The sequence below is a fragment of the Zea mays genome, chromosome 8, assembly GCF_902167145.1.
Source record: "Zea mays cultivar B73 chromosome 8, Zm-B73-REFERENCE-NAM-5.0, whole genome shotgun sequence".
In the NCBI taxonomy this organism is placed as follows: Eukaryota; Viridiplantae; Streptophyta; class Magnoliopsida; order Poales; family Poaceae; genus Zea; species Zea mays.
Window position 1 is genome coordinate 149,167,270 of NC_050103.1, and position 13,011 is coordinate 149,180,280.

Genomic DNA, 13,011 nt, shown 5'->3' on the forward strand with positions numbered 1-13,011 from the left:
TATTGATTATGAGAAGAACAAGTACATTGGAGATGAAACCTATGGGTACCCGCTAACCCGATGGGTACGAATTTGTGCAAAATTTCAAATCCGTCATAGTACGGATTTTTTAATGAGTATAAATATTTTTCACGGTATGAGTTTGGGATGGCAAAATCTAGTGAGTTTATACCCGTTGCCATCTCTATTCCTTGGCAACTAGATCGATCGTGTATACCCATCATATCAATATTGTTTGCTTGCCTCTCAGTCTCAGCTGTTAACTTGCATCGGGTGATGCGCAGCCATTTAGCTGATCTATATATGCAAAAGACGGGATGAAAAACACATGTAGTACAAGATTTCACTGTTGTAGGTTTATACCCGTTGCCATCTCTATTCCTTGTCAACTAGATCGATCGTGTACACACATCATATCAATATTGTAGCTAGCTAGTGGCAGTAGATTATTCACAAGCTTAGCCGTAGAATATATAAATAGCAATGGCTGCTGCTAGAGGCAAAAGAATAGTGCTAGTCAGGTAGTTGTCGCTCTGTACAGTTCTACACTTGCTGCTGCTACTATGCGCCACTAGTGGTTCCCCATGCCGTCATTTAATCTCCACCATCCACGTGCCGTGAATCCTATGGCTCTCGCTCATGCCCCCCCTCGACGACAGAGCAAGCACGCATGATGGCTGATGATTGTGAATTGTGATCACAGGGGGTCGCTGTAGCCAGGTGAAGCGCCTCCTGTTCTGTCATTAATTCAGTCAGATATTAGATGTGCAGTGTGAATACCTGCTACGTACCAAGGTCCACGGCCGGTCGAAATAAACCTTCAAACGGAAGTCATGCACGTAATATAACCTTTTCAAAAAAAAATGAAAAGTCATGCACCGTCTACCCAGCCGATACGGATCAAATTTCAGCTTCCGGCGTCGGATCCTTAGCTCGTATAAGTATAAGCTTCATAAGGACATGTATAATAGGTGTTTTAAGTTATGTTTTCGAGTGTGTCTAGAAAGTGGATGTAAAAAAACTTAAGACATGTATCTTGACGAATACACAGTGTCTTAGCTCTATGTTCGAGACATGATACTAGTTGATTGATCACTTTAATTTATTGAATGCTCTGATTAGTACAATAAATACGGTAAGACACATGTTTTAAACATATCCATTGTATTATGTTGTATTTTAGTTGTGTCTTATATTTAAAGTATCGTTAGTGTCTAGATTGTAGATGTCATAAGATATTCGAATTCTGAATGAGACGATATGGGCTAAACTAATGGCATGGTTAAAAAAATTGGAAAAGAGAATGAAATGGTTTTTTAATGTAGATGGAACATCGTATTCACACACTCAGCCATGTCTTGGAAGAAATCTCAGTGACAAGGAGGCTGGCAGGGGCCTGATCTCCCCTAATTAAGGTTTGTACAAACATATAAATATATACTGATTACTACTAATTTTTAAGTAGTTAAGTGTATAAAATAGTGATTGATTCAATAAGTATTGGTTATTTCTTTTATGTTTATGTGTTTGATATAAAAATATGTAGCCAATTAAGTAAATTTAAACTGAAATCTGACACTCATATACTACATATAACCCATTAAAAATATTATATAAATACCCCCTATACAAAAATCATGGCTACACCCTCCTGTGATCATGCGATGGGATCCTATACAGTTACTTTCCAGGAGGTAACTGGAGAGGTGTCATTGACGTGTAGGCCTAGCTTGAGCCTAGTCAAACATGTATGACGAAAAGTACAGAATACCTGGTTCCCTGATCATCATATCATTTCATCATAAGCATTGGAAACGGAAATGAACATAATTGTAGACATTTCGCAGAGCATCAATTAAACGGAAAAATGGGTTAGAGTCAATAATGGGCTAAGCCTAAATTAATTTATTAAATCATCGAACGTTAAAGACTCATATAATGCTAACGAGTGAAATATGATTAGTCCCATACTTAAAGTTAAGAATAATTCTAACCAACTTATAAGATATGCTCTATATACGTAAGATAGACTCCATGTAGAGTAAAATGTTATAGTAGCTCTCGAATTTGGCTCGCTATATCACTTAGGTCCCAGAATAAAGAAAAACAATAAAACATGTACAGATGAAAGTAGGTATCCAAATTGTTAGGACAAATTTAATATTATATATATATATATATATATATATAATTTGATGATATACAAAACATGTCAGATGAAAGTGGTTTTGGAGACCGACTCTTTGTTTTGGGTCTAACAACTCGAAGATTTGACTAGACAAGATCCTAAAGTGAAGAGAACTTTCTTGGAAGAGGTGAATGGACTTTGGAAACTCTCCATATGGACAACACGACTTGTGGATAAATATGTGTGATCCCTTTAGAGAAGTTTAAAATGATATATCAAGCGTGCTCATGGTCAAAAGCTTCTCGAACCCTCATAGATTTAGAGCTGGAAAATAGAACAAAGATGTTGGTTATATATGTATGGGGTATGTAATGTTGATACATTGGGTTCACTATGTTTGCATAGTGAATGTTTTATGGTTACTTTAAGGTAATTGTTTTGTTATATTCTACGGTCTTGGAAAAAAGGGGTATTAGTTATGCTTTCATTATCTAAATTAAAACTTGACCAACTAAAAGGGATTGCTTAAGCTTGTCTATTATAAAACCAGACCACCTTACCAAAAATGGAATATTTTTTTTAGCGCGGAAGTATTCACTCTTGCTTTTTCTTCCACCACGATGTTGTAACCATTGCGTAAGGAGAAGGAGAACAAGAAGACTAGACCCATGAGTCTCAGGACTACCACGAGTTCTAAGGCACACAGTCAACCAGTCGGCATTCCTATAGAGTTATGGTCATCTGTGTTGTTGGTGTCTACAAGAGTTGTCTACTAGTGGTGACTTTTTAGAACATTTTTGGTTGTGCAAACATTACTATTTGCTATCGATAAAGTATTGCACTTTTGATATATCCACTGTGTGACCAAGCTATACATGTGATTTCAATACATATGTATAGTGAGCATAATTTGTTGACTGCTAATTACCGAAGTTTGGCCACAGAGCGTCGCCGCTACTAATAAACTAAAGATTGAAGGATGTGGTGTGGTAGATGAGTACCATAACCAGGCGAACGCACGGTAGGAGTATTCTTTTTTGATTCTTATGTGTGTGACCACTTTGTATATTTGGTATATGGACCATGAAAAATAGTGAAGGTAGTGTTTTGGTCACGTATGACTATAGCCTTAAATTATTAGCCTTAGACCCAAATTTGCCCCTACTCGTAATGTAGTATGGAATCAGGGAATGTCGGTTATAGAAATAAAGAAATAAGTTAAATATATCGGGCTAGTTTCACTGTACTCAACCTGCTTAGGTTATTTACAGTCTGGTGTATCTTCACACAATACCTAATGCTGACAATGCCATGCATATGAAATTACATAAGATATAACTATCCTAATGCATGATACCATAGGTTATTTTTTAGTCCTCTATAAAATATTAAATGCTAGCATATAGTATGAGAGTATGAGATGTGGGCCACTTGGATGTTTAAAATTTTAATGTATATGATCCCGTACACAGATAGTATCTCTCAAGATACAACTTTCTTCTCTTTTCTCTTAACTCCCTTGTCACATCATTAAAAAATGCTTATATGTGAAATGCGTAGGTTACTGTGGACGGGGAATAACCTTACCAAGAAATATGTTGCGGAAAAGTAAAGTTATTTGGCCGTGTGCGCACCCGTCCAAATGTTCCAGGATGGGTCCTGTGATTAATTGGTAATTCCTCCATCACACAAAAAAATTACAATTCTAACGGTATTATATTTTAGTATTTTAAATTTAATTAATTATAAATAAATATTATAATATTTAATAAATATTGTTACCCTAATTATAAAATGTGTGTTTATAATAAATTAATTTAGAACTATAAATCCAAATACTATTTACTAAAAAAATTCGATCAAACGTAAAACTATTTGGTACATACTCCATAGTTGCATCGACTACTAGTGCGTAGCTAGATGGCCCGCCATGCATTTGCCAATTCCTACGAGGCAAATGTGCACATTAAGGGGGTGTTTGGTTTCTAGGGACTAATGTTTAGTCACTTCATTTTATTCCTTTTTAGTGTATAAATTGCTAAATATAGAAACTAAAATAAAGTTTTAGTTTCTATATTTGGTAATTTTAGAACTAAAATAGAATAAAATCTAGGGACTAAACATTAGTCCTAGAAACCAAACACCCACTAAGATACTATTTAGTATAGTTTTATTCAGTGGCACATCGGACTAAATTATGGATTGGAAAGGCTGGAGATGTCCCGCTAAAACGGATACGCGAATGACAAACGTGTGCGGATTGCTACATGTCTGTCGCATAGTTGATGGTTTGATGAGCCTGCAATATGTTGTTATGCGCCTGCATCTTATAACTATGCACCTTTTATATGACTGCTAAAACTACTACATGGTACCAAAAGGCAAAAGCAACTCCAACAGTGCTTTAAATTAGAGCTCTATTTTTTAAAAATAGAGCTTAACTAATAAAAAGAATAACTCTAACATTGTCCCGTTTTATAATTTTTTGTTTAGAAAATAAGGCAGGTCATGAAGTGATCCAAATATAATACACTTGACATTAGTATCATATCCTTGTTTTTATACAGTATCCCCAATGTTTTTTTTCTTAATAATATAATTTATTTGCTAAAATACATGATTTAGAACATAATTGTAGAAGCTCAATTTGTTTGTAGTACTTTAAACATTTAAATAATTTACTATTTTAATTTTTGAGACATTGCTTTGATTTTAAGACATTTTATAGAGATATTGTATATGCTACTTGGACTGCTGGACTGGAACTCCAGCCCCTCCAACGCCGGTCCTGCATCCGCCCCGGTTTTATTTGACTAGTGAAGTAATCTTTTTGTCTTTAGTTTTATGAACAACATCAGCAATGGTGCTGAAAGCCTGAAACCGGTTCGGTAAATTACTTGGCAAGTTTAAACATGCTCTAATTAAACCGTATATAGAAATATAGAATCAAGGTAAATTCACTATTTTTACTCCATTTCTGATTTATAAGTTCATAATTCAAGGGATTTCTTAGGTAAACCGTTTGATTTTATCACAAAACGGCTCTAATAGAAATGGTGCCAAACGGTGCCTAAAGTTTGTCTATTTGCAACCAAGATTAATTGATCGTACCGCTTATATAGTGTTTTGTCTCTATAGATTATAGTTATAGCAGTCTAATAATCAACTTTAATTCAAACCCAACAGCCTCAATAGTCTTATGGCGTCTACAATGGTTGTCTCAAATACCTAGTTGATGTGGAGCTGAGATAAGAATAAAAATAGTAATTTATCTCACCACTACCGTTTGATCTCACACTTAATACACTCATATGTGAAATCTCATATCTATTTGTTCGTTGCTAGTTATTATCGTTTTATCCATAATTTGTTTTTAAGTATGAAAAAGAGTGAATCTATCTAGTGAAATAGCTAGCAATTAGAGACGTCGTTATATAGTCAATATACTCAAGCCAATCCGACCGAAAGATGGCGGCCTTGGCAGGCGATCCTTTATCGAGCTGCAGTGCTGCACGGCATGGCGTGACGCGCCACACTGTAGTATTGCCTGCGAGCTGCGGATCTAGCTTCCACTGTTCTGCATTCAATGGCGTGCTACCCGGTCCGGGACCCACATGTCACGTGGCAGTTACGGAGGAGTACAGTGTCTATCTGACTATCGTCTCCCCACTCCGCCCGTCCCTGCCCTTTATGCATGCTCTGCCCTGGGTAGTGGTGGCTGGTGGAGGCTGGAGCAGCCGGTCACCTCTCGAATCGCTGTCTAGATGTGTAAACTTGCCTCACTAAGTCACATGACAGCACATAATTAAATTAACACATAAATCGGAGTGCATAATCTTAGGTGATGCTTTTAGTTCCACGCTAATATAACAATAAATTTGATGAAAATATAAAAATGGTCAAAAAACATCTAACTTGTGATGATTTATTTCATTATTACTTCGTCATTTATCTTCATTAACAATATGGGGGTGTCCGGCCGTTGTAAAGCTATAGTTGTTACAGTTGCAGACTGCAGTTGGCGGCCATTTGCTGCTACAGTGATTGAAGAGACTTTATGCATGTCCTCAACGAGAGGTTCTACGTTTCTTTTCTAAATATGAAAAAGTTTTTTTTCTTATATTCTTTAACGGTGTTCTCTAAAGTTTCTTTTAAATATAGAACACACTCATTCATGCTCTCTATATAGAGACACCCATATCCAGTGGCGTATCTAGATGGTGGATAGGGTGGGTCCGGCCCACCATCTGATTTTGATCTGCTACATTATATAGATGGTTTTGATTTAATTTTTCTTTTGATTCTCATACGTTGTAGGACTTAAAATACAAACTCATTTATTTATTTTGATTTTTAATAAGATTAGACCACTCTAACTTTAAATCCTATATTCGCCACTGCCCACATCTCCTCTATTATTTTTTATATTTTAGATAAAGAATTAAGCAAAACTAAAATATGTATATAACATCTGAGGAAATAACAGTTATGTACACATAAAAATATAGAGCAAAATACATAACACGAGTTTTGGTATATAGACGACGAGATATAAATGACATTGTTGGTGCATAGAAATAAGATATAGATGATGAATCTTTTAGATAAGTTAGTAAATAACAGATATAAATGAGATGTAGATGATATTGCCCCTAAAACGCCAACACTAAATCATATGCCGTTATTTCCTATACGTATAACCTGAGATCTAGTAAAAATATTAGAAATATACAATCTAGGTTAAGATAATTGAGGTGAAGTTTTTTTTAGACTTCGGGTCTGCTTTCTTGGTCCTTGGCTTTACTGGGTTGGCCAGTTTGAAGTGGAAGATATCTTGGGCCACACCTAGGGCCACTTTAATTAGGGCCCAAAGTTCTTTAAATGTGATCCTGAATTAAATCCTACTAGAATCCTAAAATCGTAGATTTCCTTAACAGAATCGTAGAATCAACACTATGAACTACTAGGATCACAGAGTCATGAAAACATACAATGATTCAAGATTTTATCAACTATGCGTCTATGTTAGGACCGAAAAGATGATAATACATGGGCTAGTTTGGGAAGCCCAATTTCCCATGGGATTTTTATTTTCCCAAGAGAAATTAGTTCATTTTTCCTTGGGAAAATAGAAATCCCTTAGGAAAATGTAGTTCTCAAACTAGCCCTAAGGGGATTTTTTTAGGCAATGGTCACGACCCTATCTAGTGGCCCAAGGTGCATATTTGTCTTTATCTCTATTTCTTTCTTTGAATACTAGTTTTTTGTAATTTATTAAATTTGAATATACTAATTATAAGAATGTATTTGATTTATTTTGAATTATAATACGTTTAATTTTTAGATATATTATTTTTGCTATAGATATATAGTATATACTTTGTGTGCGAAAACTATATATTTTAAAAACTATTTTGAAATATAAAAATCATAGGAACATAAATTTTAACGACAAGAATACTAGAATTAGACCCTCTAACTCACCCCTACGATGCAAGAAATTGAGGTATTAATTGGCAAGCATAGCACTTAATTTGATCTCGGTCCAATGTGCAAAGAGATATATACCTACCGATGGATGGCACTTACCCATTGCGGTCGTGGAGCTCTTAGTGTTTGGTTAAGTTTAGTCTGTCTCATATCAAATATTTAAATGCATATTATATGTATTAAATATAGTCTAATTATAAAACTAATTATATAGCAAAAGACTAAATACCGAGATAATTTTTAAGACTAATGAATTTATGAGTAGAAAATGTTTAATGTAACAATACATGAGTGAATCATTGACTAATTAGGCTTAATAAATTTGTCTTGTCGTTTAATTCTTATATATATATTTAGTGTTGTAATTAAACTATATTTAATATTTCTAACTAGCATCCAAACATCCGTTGTGACACGAGCTAAAAATAGCCCCTAACCAAACAGGCCAATGACAAGTAGCACTGGAAATATTATGGGACGTGTGGCTCTATTCGTCCGAAAGAAAAGCTGAAATCGACTGGTGTGTGTGAATGATGGGTGTGTGCATCCGAGGTATGGTTATTTTGTAACATTATGACTTATAGCGTGTTTGTTTTGAGAAATGAGGTAGACTATCATTTCCTCACTCTACACTTTCTTGTTTGATTTGTGGAATAGAATGAATTGATCCATCGCTATTTCATTTCTCATAGGCCAATAATTAGTAATAATATGAGGAATGAATTTATTCTACCAAATTTATGGAATGAACTCATGATGTACCGTCGATGTTAAGTACCGGCAACACGCTACCGGTTTTGCTTCAGGGTAGACCTTCAGTTTATGCTCGGCCAGTTCCTAGGGAACGCCGGGCATGTCCGCAGGCTACCAAGCAAACATGTCTCGGTTGTCTTGTAGGAACCGAACGAGCGCGCAATCCTATGTGGCGTTGAGGCTGGAGTTGATGGTCGTCATCATACGTGCGTCATGGAGGCCAAGACTGACCTTCTTAGTTTCCTCAGGCAGACAGATGGTGGGAGTTGGGGTCGTCTCCATTGTTGGGACTGAGAGATCATCCTTTGGGAGCGTCCTCGCCTCCGCCAATAGCTGCTTCTGCGCCACCGAGGTGTTTGAGGCAAGGGCCATCTGAATGGCACCTCGGTAGCACTCCACCGAGCCCCGAAAGTCGGCCTTCACCGTGACGACGCATTGCGGGCCCAGTATCTTGAGCATCATGTAGGTGTAGTGCGAGATGGCCATGAACTTGGCCATCCCGGGTCTCCTGGTTATGGCATTGTAGGCACAGTCGAACCGAGCCACTTCGAAGCGCAGGAACTCGGTGCGGTAGTTTTCTGGAGTGCCGAATGTCATGGGCAAGGAGATGTGACCGAGGGGGTACTCCCCTCGGTCTGCATGATGCCGAAGAAAGGAGTGTCAGACTCTTGTAGCTCAGTGATGGAGATCCCGAGTGCATCGAAAGTCTGGGGAAGGTGACATTGATGTTGCTCCCCTCGTCCGTCAACACCTTATTGACTCAAGTGTCTTTGATTATCAAGTTAACAAGTAGAGGGTACTTGCCCAGTTGATCAAAGCTGAGCCATTGGTTGACCCGACTGAAGGTGATTGGCGTCTCCGACCACCTATAGGGCGTCGGTGGTCTCATCGCGGCCACCAGCACTTGCCCATTCGTCAGCTTCAATTGCCTCTTGTTCTCCTAGGACCCATGGCCTCCGAAGATGAAGTTGACCTCCCTGTCAACTCGAGGGAAAGCCGCCTCCTCCGCCCCTTGATGTTGCGGCTGTTGACCCAGGACCTGTCGAGCCGACGACAGAGGAAGCGGTTGGAATGGTCGGTCGTGACCGACTGAATTCTTGAAGTCCCTGTAGTTAAGCAGGGTGTGGCGCATCTCCTTGTGGAAGGGACACGGGCCATCAAGGATTTCATCCAACGTCTGTTGGTTGCCACGAGGAGTGCCTTATACCTGCAACGGTGGTGGCCCCGTGGCATGGACTTCATCCCGAGGCCTCTTGTCCCAAGGCTTGTTGTAACACCCTGAATTTGGGGGTATAAAAGTTCTTTCTAAATACCTAGCAAATTCAGGTGTTACCTCTTGTCTCTCTCTCTAGTCTCTATCTCTCCCTTTTTCTTTTGAGTAGAATTAGCTTAATTTGGTGAGGGTTTAATTATTTATTTTTGTCAAAATTATGTGAGTCATGAATTGTTGCATCATGCTGAGCCTAAATTACCCTTTGAATTGATGCACATGTTTGAATTGGTTTGAATTTGAAACTTGGTTTGAATTGGAATTGAAAACCCTAGAGAAGATAAAATGGAAAAGCAATTAGAAATTACAGAAAAATAGAAAACCCCAATTCGGCCCAATCAGCTCAGCCGGCCCAGCCCCGCGCGCCAGCCTTCCCTGACAGGTGGGTCAGCGCCTTCTCGCGCCCACTATCTCTTCCCCCTCTCCCTCTCGCTGCTAGTCGGGTCGACTTGTCGGCGCCGATCTGCTCCGTGTGCGCGTCCTTTCCCTCAATGTCCTGCGGGCCCCGCACGTCAGCCCGACCGCCCGTTTACTCGCCCGCTCCTGCTAACCGGTGGGTCCCGTCTGTCGGAGCTTTCCCCTCCGAACCGCCCGCGCTCCTCGCCGTGGACGCGCCCACGTCCGCGCGTTTCTCGGTGACGACCCACTCGCTCGAGCCTTTTCCCCTATCCTCAAGGTAACCGTCCTAACCCGCCCTTATTTTCCCCTGTCTTGCATTTACTCGCCCGTGATTGCTCGTCGGAGTGCTCCCCGGTCCACCGAGGACTTCCCCTCCACCGTCCGGCTGCCTCACCCCCTTTCCTGCTGTCTCGACCCCGCCATAGTGTTCGCCGAGTCTTCCCCAACCTTTCTAGCAACCTAGACCGACCCCTAGCGCCCTAGGAGCCCTAGTCTACTTCGTCGCCGCGGGCGTGTATGGCGCCACCCCTAGCCGGCCAGAGAGGACAAAGCCCCTAGCGCCCGATCCGAACTGTCCAGTCTTGATCGGGTGGCCCGGATGCGCGGATAACAATTCGCGTGGTCCGTGGAGCCAGAACTATTGATTGGTGATCTTGCGGCCAGCACGTCCCGCGCTCTCAGCACACCGCTGACCCATGGGCCCCGCGCGTCAGTGCCTCAACCCTTCCCTGCCCCCACCTGTCACGCACTCGCCCGTCCACGCGCGCGCTCGTCCGTGGATCTGATCTCTGCCGTTCGTTTGTGATCGAGCGGTCAAGGTTGCCCGATACCCCTTCGCATGTAAATTTGCTAAAGAGACCCTCGGTTTTCCGAGAATCAACCCGTCGTCCTTGGGTTTTGCGCGCAGACCCCTAGATTCTTATAAACAGACCCTCGGCCTTTTAAATAATCACATATTTGGACCTAATTTTGTATTGCAAACTTCAAAACTTGTTTATTTCATATTTTTTCATATGAACTCCAAATTTAGTATACACCCCTTCCCAATTATCACATATGGAGCCCGCAGCCCCACAATTGCAATATCAATGGATACACGAACAAGAAGGTCATCAACATACAGTTTAAACTCTGCCCAAAAATCATTTCCCCTCTTCTACACCCTCTGCAAATGTCGCACAACAATAGTTGATCACAATCTACATTGAGCCCAGAATGTAATTGCTAGTAATACATAACTTCTATCTTCTTACCACCTGAAAAAACTATTTACCAACCACACCCACCTCTATGCCAACTTTGAAGAGGAACGACGGTCAACGAGCATCTGGTTTTGCAGCATCAAGAAGGCGTAAATCACCATGGCTAGCAGACACGGCGCGACCTATGCAGATCAACATCAAAGCAATGTTGAAAAACGGCCATGTTCGAATCTTCCAGACAAATTCTAGGAGATTGAAGGACATTCAGATCGAAGTAGATAAGCAAGAGTACTTCCCAGATACCTATGTCATTGGCTGCCTCCATCATGTCGCCCGGAAGTGCCACACCGGCAGCGGGGGGTGGGCGCGGTGGGGGTGGGGAAGGGCGCGGGCGTGGCGGCGAGGGGCGCAGACCTCCGTCGTTAGGTGCCTCGTGGCTCAGACGCGGCGTAGTGGGAAGACCGCGGTAGATAGCGTGGATGATGGGGGCGACGGTAGACACTGGGACGGGGCGGGGGCAAGGGGTGTGGACGCCTTCGGTGTATTCTTAATACGAGTAGTTGAAAGTCGCCTAGAGGAGGGGTGGATAGGCAGAAACTGAAATTTACAACTTTAAACACACTACAAGCCGAGGTTAGCGTTAGAATAAAATCCGAGTTCGAGAGAGAGAGAGAAAACAAATCAACCAAGAAAGTAAGGCGGATGACACGGTGATTTGTTTTACCGATGTTCGGTTCTAAAGAACCTAGTCCTCGTTGAGGTTGTCGTAAAGACCGGGTCTCTTTCAACCCTTTCCCTCTCTCAGACGGTCACTTAGACCGAGTGAGGCTTCTTCCTTAATCTCACGGGTCACTTAGACCCCCACAAGGACCACCACACAATTGGTGTCTCTTGCCTCGCTTACAAAGCTTGAGAGTAAGAAGTGAGAAAGAAAAGAAAGCCAAGCCAAGCAAACAAGAGCAACAAGAAACACAAGTGATCCTCTCACAAGTCCTAATGCACTAGAATTGAATTGGGGACTTTGATCGGATCGGTGGCTTTGATTTGTGTCTTGGAGTGTTGCACTTTGCTCTTGTATTGAATGGAGAGTGATGAATGCTTGGATGGTTGGAGTGGAGGTGGTTGTGGGGGTATTTATAGCCCCCAACCACCAATTCAACCGTTGGGGTTGGCTGCTGTCGATGGGCGCACCGAACGGTCCGGTGCGCCAGCCACGTCACCCAACCGTTAGGGTTCTGACGGTTTCTACCGTTGAAGCTTTGTCTTTTGGTTGCACCGGATAGTCCGGTGTCGCACCGGACAGGTAATGTGCACTGTCCGGTGCGCCTCTGGCGGCTGAAAGTCACCTAGAGAGGGGGTGAATAGGCAGAAACTGAAATTTACAAACTTTAAGCACAACTACAAGAGGTTAGCGTTAGAAATAAAATCGAGTCTAAAAGAGAGGGCAAAAACAAATCAACCAAGAAATAAAGCGAGTGACATGGTGATTTGTTTTACCGAGGTTCGGTTCTTGCAAACCTAGTCCCCGTTGAGGTGGTCACAAAGACCGGGTCTCTTTCAACCCTTTCCCTCTCTCAAACGGTCACCTAGACCGAGTGAGCTTTCTCCTTAATCAACGGGTCACTTAGACCCCTCACAAGGACCACCACAACTTGGTGTCTCTTGCTTTGATTACAAGTGTCTTGAGAACAAGAATGATGAAGAAGAATGCGATCCAAGAACAAGAGCTCAAAGAACACGAGCAAAACTCTTTCTAGTCACTATTTGCT